The sequence below is a fragment of the Dendrobium catenatum genome, unplaced genomic scaffold, assembly GCF_001605985.2.
Source record: "Dendrobium catenatum unplaced genomic scaffold, ASM160598v2 fragScaff_scaffold_1199, whole genome shotgun sequence".
Lineage (NCBI taxonomy): Eukaryota > Viridiplantae > Streptophyta > Magnoliopsida > Asparagales > Orchidaceae > Dendrobium > Dendrobium catenatum.
In genome coordinates, this window is record NW_021319661.1 from 39,334 (window position 1) to 53,525 (window position 14,192).

Consider the following 14,192-nt stretch of genomic DNA (forward strand, 5'->3'; position numbering starts at 1 on the left):
CTAAACCCAAACTCGAAATTTTCGGGTCGGATTTTCGAGTCGTGTCAAATATTGACACCCCTACCTACAAAGATAGAAAAGACTCTATTGGGAAGCCAAATATCAAAGTCCAATGAATAACAAAAGGATTCATATAAATAAGCAATGGGAATCATGTTGGCAACAATTTGATAGTGTTATTGCCTTTGATTTTCAAAGTGATATTTTGCAAGTTCAATTTACAATTCCTAATATTTTGATTATGATTTTGTTTGAGATAGTTTTCTGGCTGCTTTATTTTTAATACAATTACAATTTCATTTAACTACTGCTTTCTTACTATTTTTTCATAATTAAAGTGGTGGAAAGGTGCTTTCTGAAAGCATAATAGCGAAATTATTTTCTCCGCAATAACTTCACAATCAACTTTATATAATATTATAGTCATCCCAAATAAATTCTAAATGTTTTCTGTGTAACTGTAATTGCAATGAAAAATGTCAAAGTAAATTTCACAACCTTAATCAATACTGAAAGATTTTTTTATAATTACTTCGCAAAACTTTTGACCTGAATACTTAGGTTTCGTTTGAAACGACTTTTTTATTGCTTCTTAAATCAGCTTTCTAGTACAAAATTAAAAATTTTTGTACTAAAAAGCTGCTTTAAGAAGCAGAAAAAAAGCGGTCTCCAACGAAACCTCAGTAGACAACTTCTCAAATAAAGCTCACTTGAATGGCATAAATAAGAAAGAAAGATCAAACATAGGCAATAGAATGCCAATCATTTATCTATGGATAAAGTCTACACACAGAGAAATAGGCCCATGAGATGATAAATAATTATCCATAGAAGCACTTTTTTTTTTGAAAATGCTGACTGATTGTCTATATAAACCTCTGGCCTACATCTTAGTAAGAGGTACCAAACTCCTCCCAAAAGTAGGTGGGTTAAAATGGGTTAATAGGTGTGTTGAATCTGAAATTGATTTGATCTGAATCCAATCAATTCAAATTTAGGTTTCGTTTGGGGCGTCTTTTCTTATTGCTTCTTAAAATAATTTTTTAGTACAATTATTTTAATTTTTATAATTAAAGAAACAGTAAGAAATATGTCCCAAATTAAGTCTTAATCCATTTAATAAATTGGGTAAAAAAGATGAACCTAAACCTGACCCACTTTTAACCTAGATGACTAGAACTCAACTTGATAACCCAGTTTGATTAAAATGGGCTAACCTATAATTATATAATTTTTTTAATAATTTGTCAACTATATATTTTAGATTAATTGATAAAAAATAAGAATAAAATATCATCAATCAAAAGATTTTAAGCCAAAAAAAAAAAGAGGCCGCTTTCAAGTCAAAATTGGGTTCATTGATCAACTTGGACCATACTGTCAATTAAATAGGTCATAATTTCAAATCTGAATCCAATCCATTTATTTAATGATTCTACTTGAATCCAGATTTTTCTGATCAAGTTAACGGGTTGAATCATTTATTGACACCCCTACCTTAAAGCACCCTTTTTGAACCATGGATGCGGGCGGTCGAGTTACTCATCCAAGCAATACCAAAGTAATATGATTCACAAACATGTAAAAAAAATCTCATTTGTTTATATATCTAACATCTAAGCTTTTATATCTATTTATATAACACTTTGGTATTTAAATCCCATCAAAACAAATACATGAAAATACATATATTTCACTCCAATTTTTTTTTTTATTAATGATGTTTCTAACTTAATTTAAAATTCTGAAATAGAAATTGCATATAAAAAATTATATGTAATTTAAAATTCTGAATGTTAAAAATAAAATAAAAATTTATAAGCATTTAAATCCCATCAAAGAAAATACAGTCAATGTTCTATTGTTTTTTTTTTTTTTTTTTAATTTTCCTACTCAAATGTTGCCATTTGATGTTCATTCAGTCGCTGCTTTGGATAAACTAATCAAGGTATGTAATTATGTGTACAGCTTTATACCCACTTAGTAAAATAGTTTTGGGGCCCAAATCACCAACCCCTTTGGCTAAATAAAAATTATAATCTTGATAGCTATCAAAATAGGTTTAGCTAACTTTGAGAAAAGTGTCTACCTAATGTTCGGCCATCAAAATAAAATGAATAATATAGGTTAATCCTTCTTCAAATTATCAGCGATAAAATTATCTATAAAAAATTTAAGCTTCGTTTGGGGTGATTTTCTTACTGCTTCTTAAGTCAACTTTTTACTAAAAAGCTGCCTTAAGAAACAGTAAGAAAGTAGTCCCAAACAAAGTCTTAATCTGATCGCCAATATTTTATGTCATACTACTTTAGAGTATCTTATCATTTTTTACTGCTAAAAAAGCTAAAAGAATTATTTTAGCGATCAATTTTTTACGTTTAATTTTCTAAGCTTATAATGTGAATTCTTGAAGCTCTCTCATTAATTAATTATGAATATTTAAAAATTTTGAATTAAGAAGATGATTAATCATTTAGCACACAACATAAATTCTTAATTAGTCCAACCTAATCAATTTCATACACAAAATATTATTGAAAAAAAAATATATATATTTTGTGTTATTTAATCTAATCATTGCAATTATGTGTACCAAAAAAGAACTATGAAATTATAATTTTAATAGACAATTTATCTCTTTGATGAAATAGTAAACCCTTTTGACTACAATTTATGAGCCTTTCTATAAGAATCTCTAACACACAACACTCCAAATGCCAACTTCCTTATTTGATATCCCACATGTGCTAAGCATTGACATCATATGTCACTCTATTTTATTTGTTTGACCATTTGTTGTCCTTCTCAAACACCTATAAAACTAACAAAGCATTACTCTCAATTTTTCATTTAAGAAACAATAATTTTTTTCCATCTCACTAAAAACAACACAACCTTCAAATTTCAATTTATTAAATTTTTTCCAAGCTATCAAACAACAATAAATAATTCTTCCAACTAAAAGAGGAAAATCAAAAGAAAAAGTTTGAAAAAAAAATAAAATCTTAATTTTGGATGTTTAAATAGATACAAAAAAGTAATTTTTGAAAAGATTTTACTTCACTATCATTATGAATAGAGATGATTCCCATAAATAACATTTTAATAATATATTTATTTTAACCTTTTTAAAATTTTAGTAGTAAGAAAATTCTATGTATTTTTTTTTTTTTGCACTCGGTTGATGATGTTCTTAATTCAATGCACATTCTAGCTAGATTGATTACCCTAAACACCTAGTGAAGTTTTTCTCTAAATTTTCTAACTTTAGTGATTGTTTTTTTCCTATTTTTTGTTGCTCTATTCTTTTATGAACATCACAAGCCTTTAACTTTTTTTTTTTTTACCATCTCCTTTCAAGGGGAGATCGAAGATCCTCTTTTTTCACTCTCTCAGTAATGATCTCATTGCAGTATTGTCTTTTCCATGTAAAGTTGGACAAAGGACAAATGGCAAATAAACTTCTTTTTTAAGATTTTCAAACCTGAGCTTGTCACCAGCTAAGAGGATCCATTCATGAATTCAACAAACTTAACCTTTGTTGAACACTAGATTCCATTAGTGTTTCTTCTAGAACTCTTTGCTTTGTTTGTTTTCTCTTTTCAAAACCCCTAGAATCACATATTGGAGCCTTAAGGGCCCTTCTCCCCCACCTCCCTTGTTCCTCTAAAGTATCTTCCCCTCTCCATTTTATATATTTCTCTTCACTGTTATGATAGTTGGCCTTAACTAATGATGTTCCTTTACAAGATTGAAGATTTCTATATAGATTCTTCAATGTCAGTACTCATAAACTTAGAAAACAAATAAAAGAAGAAGAAACATGCATAAATCAATTGAACTACGTTGAATTTGATTCATGTTTGAATATGTATGCATGATTTACGACTAGATGATCATTAATGGCCAATGAAGATTGCCTATCAAATTTTTTATCGTAGTAAAATTTTCTTTTTTTCTTATAATTGTTTCCGATTCACTAATTCTGATCTCTTCTGAAAAGAACAAAACAATAAGAAAAAAACTTTCATGATGCTCTCCCTCTTAAAATTATGATCTCTAGCCTTCATTAGTCTCAATGCTAAATTCAATATTAACAATCATATTCATCGCACTCTTGGCATCGCTATCAACAACATCATATCTTCATATTCATGATATAAGATTTTGTAAATGGAAGTCCTTATTAACCATCACCACCATTAGCCAACTCGGGTTTGGGCAGGTTGATCAAGAAGCAAGTTTCGTTTGAAAAACTTTTAATCATAAAAGGATGAAATCTCCATTATATGTTAGGACTAAAAATTTAAAAAATATATTTTAGATAACGATTGAAACAAGATTATAAAAATATATAAATTGGCCTTAATTTCTATTCATTTGTAGGATTTTCTCTTTGATTAAAGGCCTCTAAGAAAAATTCTAGCATCATTTGATGATTTTTTGATGCTTATTTAGCTCACTATTGATGAATGTGCTGGTCTTTGCTTTTGTATGCTCGTATATGTCTTTTTAGGTGTTCTACACATGTTTAACATGTACCATTGGAAAAATCAAATATGGCTTACCCTAATAATAAAGACTTTGTCAAAAATGATGTTTCCTCTCCCAAAAGTACCTGATAGTAGAAGGACTTGACTCAGCTTTGCAAGGCAACCCGAGAAGATCACCCTCAAGGGTAATTCCAGTTGTTCATATATGACCCTCCAAGCCTTTGGGATTCTCTACATCAGTGGAGTCACCCTCCCAAACCAACTCTCCTATATGCCATTCAATAAGACTTCAATGAAAATTTTCAATCCCGTCAAAAGGAATGTTTGCCTCCAAAAAAGACATCAATATGCTTCCTCGTACTCGGTCAACTATGAGCTCGCAATCGCAAAAACTCGGGTGGACTAGTCCTTTATATTGAAATGATCCAAGAATTACACCACAAAGATTGCCAATGTGAATAAATGACTACTCCATAGGCTCAATTCAGCACGGTCCATCTTGAGGATTTGCCTTCTTTAACTCGCCCACGGACACTCACCAAAGGGAGTTTGCCCCAAACCAAAAGTTGGGCCAAAGGAGAAGAATTGTGCAAAGCACCCACAATTTCGTGGCATGGGTCATGAGCAGTCCATATTGGGTCACTTTTATTACTGTAGTTTTTATCTTTTGAGTACAATCTTCCCTACAACCCTCGGATCCTTATAAATAAATGGTGAATTACTAATATAATAAAATAACTTTCGAGATTTCCTTTACTTGTCATAGATTGCTCAATACATCTCTTTTCCTTTTCATACTCACAACAGGTTCTCAAGTTCTTGTCTCTTGAGATTGCTTGCTAGTAGTGTCGAGTATCACTAGATGAACACACTGGTCATCACAGGCAACATCAGATATAGTGCTCATTAATGATAAGGAAGGGTGCTAAGATTAATCATGAGTTCTTATCAACAACATGATGATATTCAAGACTATAACAAGAAGAAATACACTATAATTGAGCTAATATTCCCTATTAACTCCATTATTCATGTTTAAGTCATATGCATAGGTGCCCTCCACATTACCAACTTCTAACAATTTATGGATTTTTTTGGCAATTTAGTCAGGTCCCTAGAATCTTCCTTGCACAAAAGAATCTTCTCTTCATAACATGCATGCTTATAAAATTTTAAATTAAGATGAATATATAAAACTCTTTTACTTATTATTTATGATAATCTCTTTTGGCAGCTAATGCAAATTTACTAAACAACCCAATCAGTTTCACCTCACACAAAAAAATACTGTTGAAAGAATTTTTGTTTTATGTTATGTCATTTACTCTTTGAAAGAATGTGGACAAAAATATCAGCTTTATTTAAATAGTGAAGGCCTAAATAGAAGTTAAAACAGCTGGTTCAACTCTTTGATTAAATAGTGCTAAACCTATTTTGAGAGTGATAGCTCGAATATATTGAATAATAAAAAAAAGACATAAAGACAAGACTTAAGGGCCATAAGCTACAAGAAAATAAAAGGAAGGATCTTTATAAGGCAGAACCTACAGCATAAAATAAAGTAGCTCAATCACATAACAAAAACTAGAAGCTGATTACAAATTATAAATATACATAAATATTTGTTTTTTACTGTATTTAAAGTTCTCATACAAATGAAATTGATATTTTAACTCTCACTATACAAACATTTAATAATAATAAAATGATAAATTACCATTTGCTTATTTTCTCTCTACTCAGTTTATAATTTTCTTCACTTAATGCCTACCGAAAAAAGAAATCGTCAATGTGTCTTGACGTGATTTGCGTCGAAATTGTAACAACTCAAACTCTTAACTATCGAGATATTATCTGCTTTGACCTAAAAGCCTCACAGTTTTGTCATATTGGTGTAACTTTCAAGTATGTCACCCATCCCAAAATTACTCTGGGATGAAAACGCTTAATTAACTGCGGAGTTTCTAACGAAAATTCCCGCCATCACATCAAAATGCACCTCGATGTTTAGAGTATAGCTTTCTTTTATTCAAGGGATGTCACAAAGATGGGCATAGAAGTCCTTAAATTTTCACTGATATTAGTGCTACATATGATATTGAAAGGTTGAATTAAACACAGCGCATCTCATCCTGATGCAAATTACATCAAAACATCGTGATGCAATCACTTCAAACCAGATTGATTGATTACCCTAAACTTCATTAACTCCTTAACCCCAATTTTTTTTTGCTCTAGGCTGATATGGAAGAATCAGTAGCCTTTCCTCCATTTTTTTTCTTACCTCCACTTCCAAAGATAGAAAAACCTCAATTTTCATTATCTACAATAAAGAAAGTAACTGACCTAACTATATTATTGTCTTTCTTTGTAAAACTAGCAAAAGGACAAATGGAAAATAGACCTTTTTATTTTAAAGATTACCATATCTTAGCTTGTCACCAGCTAATTGGATGACTCCTTCATGCTTATACCAATCTTAATCTGTGCAAGCTGGATTCCATTAACTTTTTCTCCACAATCTCCTTACTGCTCCCCTTTTTCTCTCTTTAAAAGCCACACAATCTGAGCTTGAAGTCTCAATTAGAACCCCTTCTTGATTTGGTTAAGTATTTTCCTCTCTTTCTTTTTTGGTAGATTTCTCTTCATTGCCATGATAGCTAAACATAGCCTGCATAATATTTCTCTGTTGAAAATGGTGGCTCCTGTCACTAAAGGAAGAAGCCATGGAGGATTCTTGAAAATATTTCCTGGAAAGAGAAGGCTTTCTTTGAAGCTGTTGCTTGTTACTTTTAACTGAACATGCCATGGTGCTATCCTAACTGAGCTTTTAATTCTCCTCTTTCTTTTTTTTTGTGTGGGTAATTATCATTAATCTCTCAAGAAGTTTAACTTATATAAGCAGCCCTTAGGTTTATAAAATATTATATAACTCTCTTATATTATTTTTTTCAATTGGAATTTTATTAATTTAACATTAAAATGACTCTTTTGACAATAATCAGATTGAATGATATTTGCAAATTTTGATAAGGTGATGTAGAAACTTAAATTTCTAAGAAATGTATAATTTTATACATTTAAGATGTATGAAAGCAAGAAATATTTCATGAATATCACTTAGAAATTTAAGTTCTTGTGTTTTTAATTTTGATAAAATTACAAATATCATTTTTCTGTCATATTTTAAAGCAAAAGAGTCATTTTAATAATTGATTAATATAAATTGGTTGGAAAAATGATATAAAAGAGATATTCAATATTTTTATTAAATCTCATGGGCTATGTATGTAATGGCTAGCTAAACTTAAAGAGACGAATGATATTTACTTCCTCTCCTTCTCAGTTCTTGACCTTGCAAGGCCTTTTCTTGACCTTGCAAGACCCGAACTTCAGTTGCTGCCTCTGATCCCATTGACAGAGTCGACTGAAGGAGTAATTTCTGATCTTTTCTCTTCCATCTCATCTCTTCCTTTCTTTCCCCTTCTATTCCTCCTGAGCTGTTCGAATATGAGAAAACTTTATCTTATTTCTTGTACAAATATATACAAGTACATGTATCTAGAAGCAGCATGGTATACAATTATCATTTTCCATAAAGAAAACACATCACTTTTACTTGATGTATATATTTTGGAACGCGTATCCACCCGCTACCACCCCTGAAAAGGCTCTTGGCGGCGTGACTAATCCTCGGCTGATCTAGAAGAGACACCCACCCCAGAAATCTCCTGACCCGCACTTGATTGGGCCCTACTTAAGACGCATTGGTGCCCGAGTGGATTCGAGCACTAGTTGGGGGGTTCCCAACCATGCTCGGCTACCAACCAAGCTAAGCAACGGTGGGTACTTTTACTTGATATGAGAATAGAGGAAACCGAGATATGAGATTCGAATTCTCTGAGAGATAAGACAGTACAACAAATTTTGAAGGACATATTTATTGCATTTGTTGTTTGACTAACTTCTGTATCATGGGAAGAGCAGACTGAGTGTTGTTTTGGAGAAATTATGTAATGATCAAAGCAGATTTCTGCAATTTATACAGTGAAAAATGTTTAAAACTATTAAGTTCTGAGGACTGTGCGTTTTGGAATTGATAAGTTGTTTGCAACTTATTCAATGATTTCACATTCAACTTATAGAATGATTACACAACTGTGCTACATTGGCTTTGGAAGTTGTACACAACTGCTTATAGCCTAAATATGATTGAACATTCACTGAAGATAAATATGTAGTTGTGTACATAACTTACAAGAATGTTTAAGTGCTTACATAGTTATGTAGAGCTTATATAGTGGATTATCAATTAAAATAAAATAAAATAGCTGTGCATATCACATGCATTAAGGCTTCGTTTGGGACAACTTCAGACCACTGTTTTTTCCTTGTTTTTAAGATTTCATTTAGGACAGATTTCTTACTGCTTCTTAAAATAGCTTTTTAGTACCAATATTAAAATTTTTGCACTAAAAAGCTATTTTAAGAAGTAGTAAAAAGCCGTCTCAAATGAAGTTTAAGAGATTTTTTTAAAATAAAAAGCAGTTTTACAAAATATTAAGAAAACTGTCCTGAACGAAGCCTAAGCTTGAGTCTTGAACACAACAATATGCAACTTATACAATGGATTAGATATCATTAAAATACAATTATACAACTATATAACTTATAAAAAATTATCTTTTATTGTACATTAGTTAATTTGAGTTTGTGTGTTGTGCATGGCTATGCATAACCTACATAATGAATTTTATTTCTATAAAATAGAAGTACATAGTTATGTACATCACCAGCTTTGAAATTGGTGGTTATCTACATCTTATATATTGATTTAAATTTTAATAAAAGATATGCGAATAGTTTTATACATTTGATTGAGTGCTGTGTATAGTTATGTATATTTAAAAGAATGCACTTAAATTTTAATATAAATGGCATCCAAGAATGCATTAAAGCTTCTTATGATGAGATAATGTTCATTCAGATTGCAACAAAGTTCAACAACAACAACAATCCTTTATCCCACCATGTGGGGTTGGGTACATGAATTCTTTTTCTCCATTGTATCCTATTAAGAGTTAAATTCTCATTTAAATTTAATAAAAATGTCATTTCTAATACTTTCTAACAAAGTCTTTTTAGGTGTATATCTACTTTTCTTAACATAGTCAAGATTAATGCATCTACTTTCCTAATCGCATCATGGAAAGGATGACATTTTAAGTGAACAAACCATCTAAGGCAGCTCTCTGTAATCTTATATGCCATTGGACCAACTCCAACCTTTTCACGTATATGCTCATTTAACATTTTGTCTATAAGTGTAAAACCGCTCATCCATTTGAGCATCATCATTTTTGCAACACTTAATTTAATGTTTCTTTTTTAATGGGCAACATTCTACACCATAAAGCATTGAACCATCTTATAAAATTATCACTTAAGCTTGAGGAGTACTTTTCTGCCACACAATATGTAACATCAATTTTGCTCCAGTATCGTCCGGGCCGATCGTGGATCGTCCCGGGACGATCAGTTGAAATTTTGTTTCAGAATGTGTACAGAAGTTACAGGAAAGTTTTCCTCCCAGTATCGTCCTGGCCGATCGGGAATCGTCCCGGGACGATCAGAGCAATGCAAAAGTCAGAGAGTAGGGGTTTTTATCGTCCGAGAAAATTAATTATCGTCCTGAGAAATCGTCCCAAGACGAAGTGATTTTGTTCAGATCGTTCTGGACGATCGGGCGATTGGCCGGGCCGATCTCAAGCTTATTTAACAGAAATCAGCTCGTTTTGAAGAGAGAGAAAAATCAGATTTTTATAAAAAAATCTTTTGAGGTTGTCCGTTCTGTCAGCTCTGATATGATACGATTCTGTTCTGTTCTGATTTGATCTGATCTGTATGATTCTGTTCTGATTTGCTCTGATCTGTATGATTCTGTTCTGATTCAATTTCTGGAATTAGGATTTCTGTGATTTCTGTTCTGTTCTGATTCGATATACGATTCTGTTGATATGATTTCTGTACGGATTTAGTCTGATGTGTTTGATGTGGATTCTGAGGATTTTGATTGGAGGTTTGATGTCTTGCTGAGCTGTTGTAGCTCATCCTTATTTTCTGCGTGGTTTTCAGGTTCTGGGAGAGGGAAGGAAGTCTTGGAGTAGGAGTTCAGAGTCTGATCTGTTAGGTATTTTGTACTTTTTGATTTTTGTACAGTCATGGCTTTTTTGTTCTATCTTTCTTTTTTTCTGAAAGCCATGAGCTGTATTTGTATATGATTCCTTTGAGGAAGAAAAAGATAGATGATCTGTTCCGCTGTATTTTGATGTTTATAGTAGCTCTGTGTGTCTGTTTCTGTGTGTAAATGCTTGGAAGAAAGTTCTGAAATAAATTCCAAAGCCAGATCCTGGAATCAGTTCAGTCAGTTTGAGTTTGGGCACGACCCGATGCGAGCGGGATCCGTCCCGGTCAGGTTGGGTCGTGACACAATAGGCCCAATGCATGCCTCCACTTGAACCACCCAACTTGAAATACTAATAATATTTCCATCTATTTCACCATTGCTTTGAAGAATAGACTCGAGATATTTAAAATGTGCACTCTTTCTAAATAGCTTGATTACCAAAGTCACAATCTCCTACTAGATCTATTAAATAGCTTGATCGTCCAAAGTCACAATCCCCTACTAGATCTATTAGTACTAAAACTATGCTTCATGTATTCGATTTTAGATCTACTTAGAAGAAAACCTTCAGACTCTAAGGTTGACCTCCATAATTTAAGTTTTTCTTCAACTCCCTCTCTAGTATTTTCATCATCATCATATCCTTTTTCAAATGTCTAGTAAGAACATCCATGACTAAAGCAAAATGATATGGGCTCAAACTAAGTTTATCCTTGATGTAATCTAATTGAAATAGGAAAATACTTGGTCAAACCAACTTATTTTTTTACACAAGTAACATATCTAGTTTACATATCCTTAATGACTTGAATAGAAGTATTATTAACTACTTTTTTTTTAAACTCTCTAAAGCAATTCTCTTGAAACTTTATCATATGCTTTCTCTAAATCAATAAATATCATATGTTTGCTTTCTCTATACTTCTACATCAAACCTGTCAACAAATATATAGCTTCCAAAGTAGACCTACCCAGCTTGACTCCAAACTAATTTTGAGAAACATTAGTATCACGTCGTAACCTATGCTCAATTACTCTCTCCCATAGTTTTAATATAAGATACATTAAATTAATTCCTTTATAATTCGCACATTCCTATGCATCACCATTATTTTTAAAAATAGGAACTTATACACTCTTTTTCCACTCTTCTTGCATTTTTTAATCTTTAAAATAATATTAAAAAGTTTAGTAAGCCAAGAAATTTCTTGATCTCCTAAGCATTTACTTATCTATTGGAATATTATCAGTTGTCAATGCTTTTCCACACTTCATTTTATTTAAAGCCTCTCCAACTATGATTTTACTAATATGATGAAAAAAAAAATTATTTAGAATGTTAAAGTGACTAAAGTCAATTATATTCTTACAATCTTTATTGAAAAATTTATCAAAATATCTCATCCATCTATGTTGAATTTCCTCTTCTAATAAAAGAATTTTTTTATCTTCATCCTTGATGCACTTTACTTGAATTAGATATTTACTTCTTCTATTTCTTTGTTTGGCTAACTTTACATACAAATTTCACCATCCGTAGTATCTAATTTATAATACAAATAACAAAAAGCTAAATTCACATATTACTTTCTTTGACTCCCTATGGGCCCCTGTATTTATTTTCCATTTTTTTTTTCAAGTTTTTATATCTAAATCAACTTTAATAACAAAACTTCTTTTTTTTATATTATCTTGCACATTTTGATTCTAATACCAACTATTTTTACTATTATGAGTTTTTTTTCTTGTGATTCTCCAAGCACATAATTAGTAACATTCTTAATATCACATTTGAGATTTTGAAGTTTACTCTAAAAAAATATTTTATTAGCATTCTTTAAGTGCCTCCATCTAATTCTATGACAATATTTTACTTTATTTTTTATATTTCACCCCTTCATCTTAAAATAAAAAATTAATAGGCGATGCTGAGTAAAACTATTTCACTTAGAATGAATTTACAATTTTGTAATCTAAATGTTCTATTGTTCTTATAAAAAATAATCAATTTTAATTTTATTATGCTCATTATTATAAGTAATGAGATGCTCGTCTCTTTTCTTAAATATAATATTAGCAATTACAAAATCATAAGCTAAAGTAAAATATAATATGGTCATACCACATTCCTTGGTCGCTCCAAACTAATAGCCATTATAAATGCTTTTAAAATCTTCTACCACTCTACAAATATATCCATTTTTTAAATCTCCTCCAATAAAATCTCTTTCTTCAAAAGATATTTTTTTATATTAATTCTTCTAAGCCAGTATAAAATTTTAATTTTAAACACATATTCAAACCTACTTGATCAGGAGCATAAACACATACAAATTAATAATCTTAATATCAACAATAATCATTAAAGCTATAATTCTATCCCCAATTCATATTGGAATAAAGAATTACAATGAATTTGGCTGTCTAATACTATGTCTTGTTTTCAACAAAGAATTGCTTATATATATGATCAGATGGTCAAATATTTTCTAGTGGAGCCTCCTTAGTTATTTTATCTGCTAACTAAGATTTTGCACTATATTAGTTTTATTAGGCCTAAATTTACATGGTGCAACAAAAAGGTTGGAGGAGCTCAGATCCTAGAAAGATTAGATAGATGTTTTTAAAATGTTGTTACTATAAATTCTTCTAGTTAGATGGTGGTGAGGCATCTTGCTAGATTGGCTTCGGACCATTGTCTTATTTTATTAAATTTTTTGGACCATAAATTCAAGTTGGAGAGGATCATCAGGTTCGAAGAGGTATGGGCATCCTATCCAGCTTCTGAGACTATTGTGAAATCGGCTTGGAGTAAGAAAATCAAGGGTGATTGTGCTGAATTGGTGAACAAAACATTTAAAAGAACTTTAAAAAACTTTATTATTTTGAAGTAAAGCAAAGCATAGGAACTTTGTTACTCAAAAGGAAGACCTGGAGAAGCGTATCTAGGAATTACAAATGAAAGAAGCACAGGCTGGTTGGCTATCGGGGGAGGATATGTGGAGTCTTAAGGCAAATGTGAACAAACTGAATTCAGTTTTGGTACGTCTGAACACATGGTGGAAGCAAAGAGCCAAGGTTTAATGGTTGTATGACGTTGACACAAATTCAAAAAATTTTCATTCATTTGCCAGAGCTAGAAGGAATTCAAATTGGATTTATAAAATCAAGGATGGCAATGGGACGGAGGTGGAAGATCAAGATCAAATTGCGGATATTTTGTTGCATTCTTTTATGGAGAAATGGAAAGATATGACCTGTAATCTAGATGGGTGGCCGTCTTCTATGTGTACTCTTTATGACAATGATAAGTGGTGTTTAAACAAAAAGCTGGAAATGAAGGAAGTGGAAGCTGTGGTTCATCAAGCTGACGACAACATTTCTCTAGGAAATGATGGTATATCTTACTCTTTTGTGAAAACTTATTGGTGCATTATTAAAGATGATTTGTGGAATGCTATTAATCTCTTTTTCAATTCGGGAGTGATGAATGATGAATGGAAAGAAACATT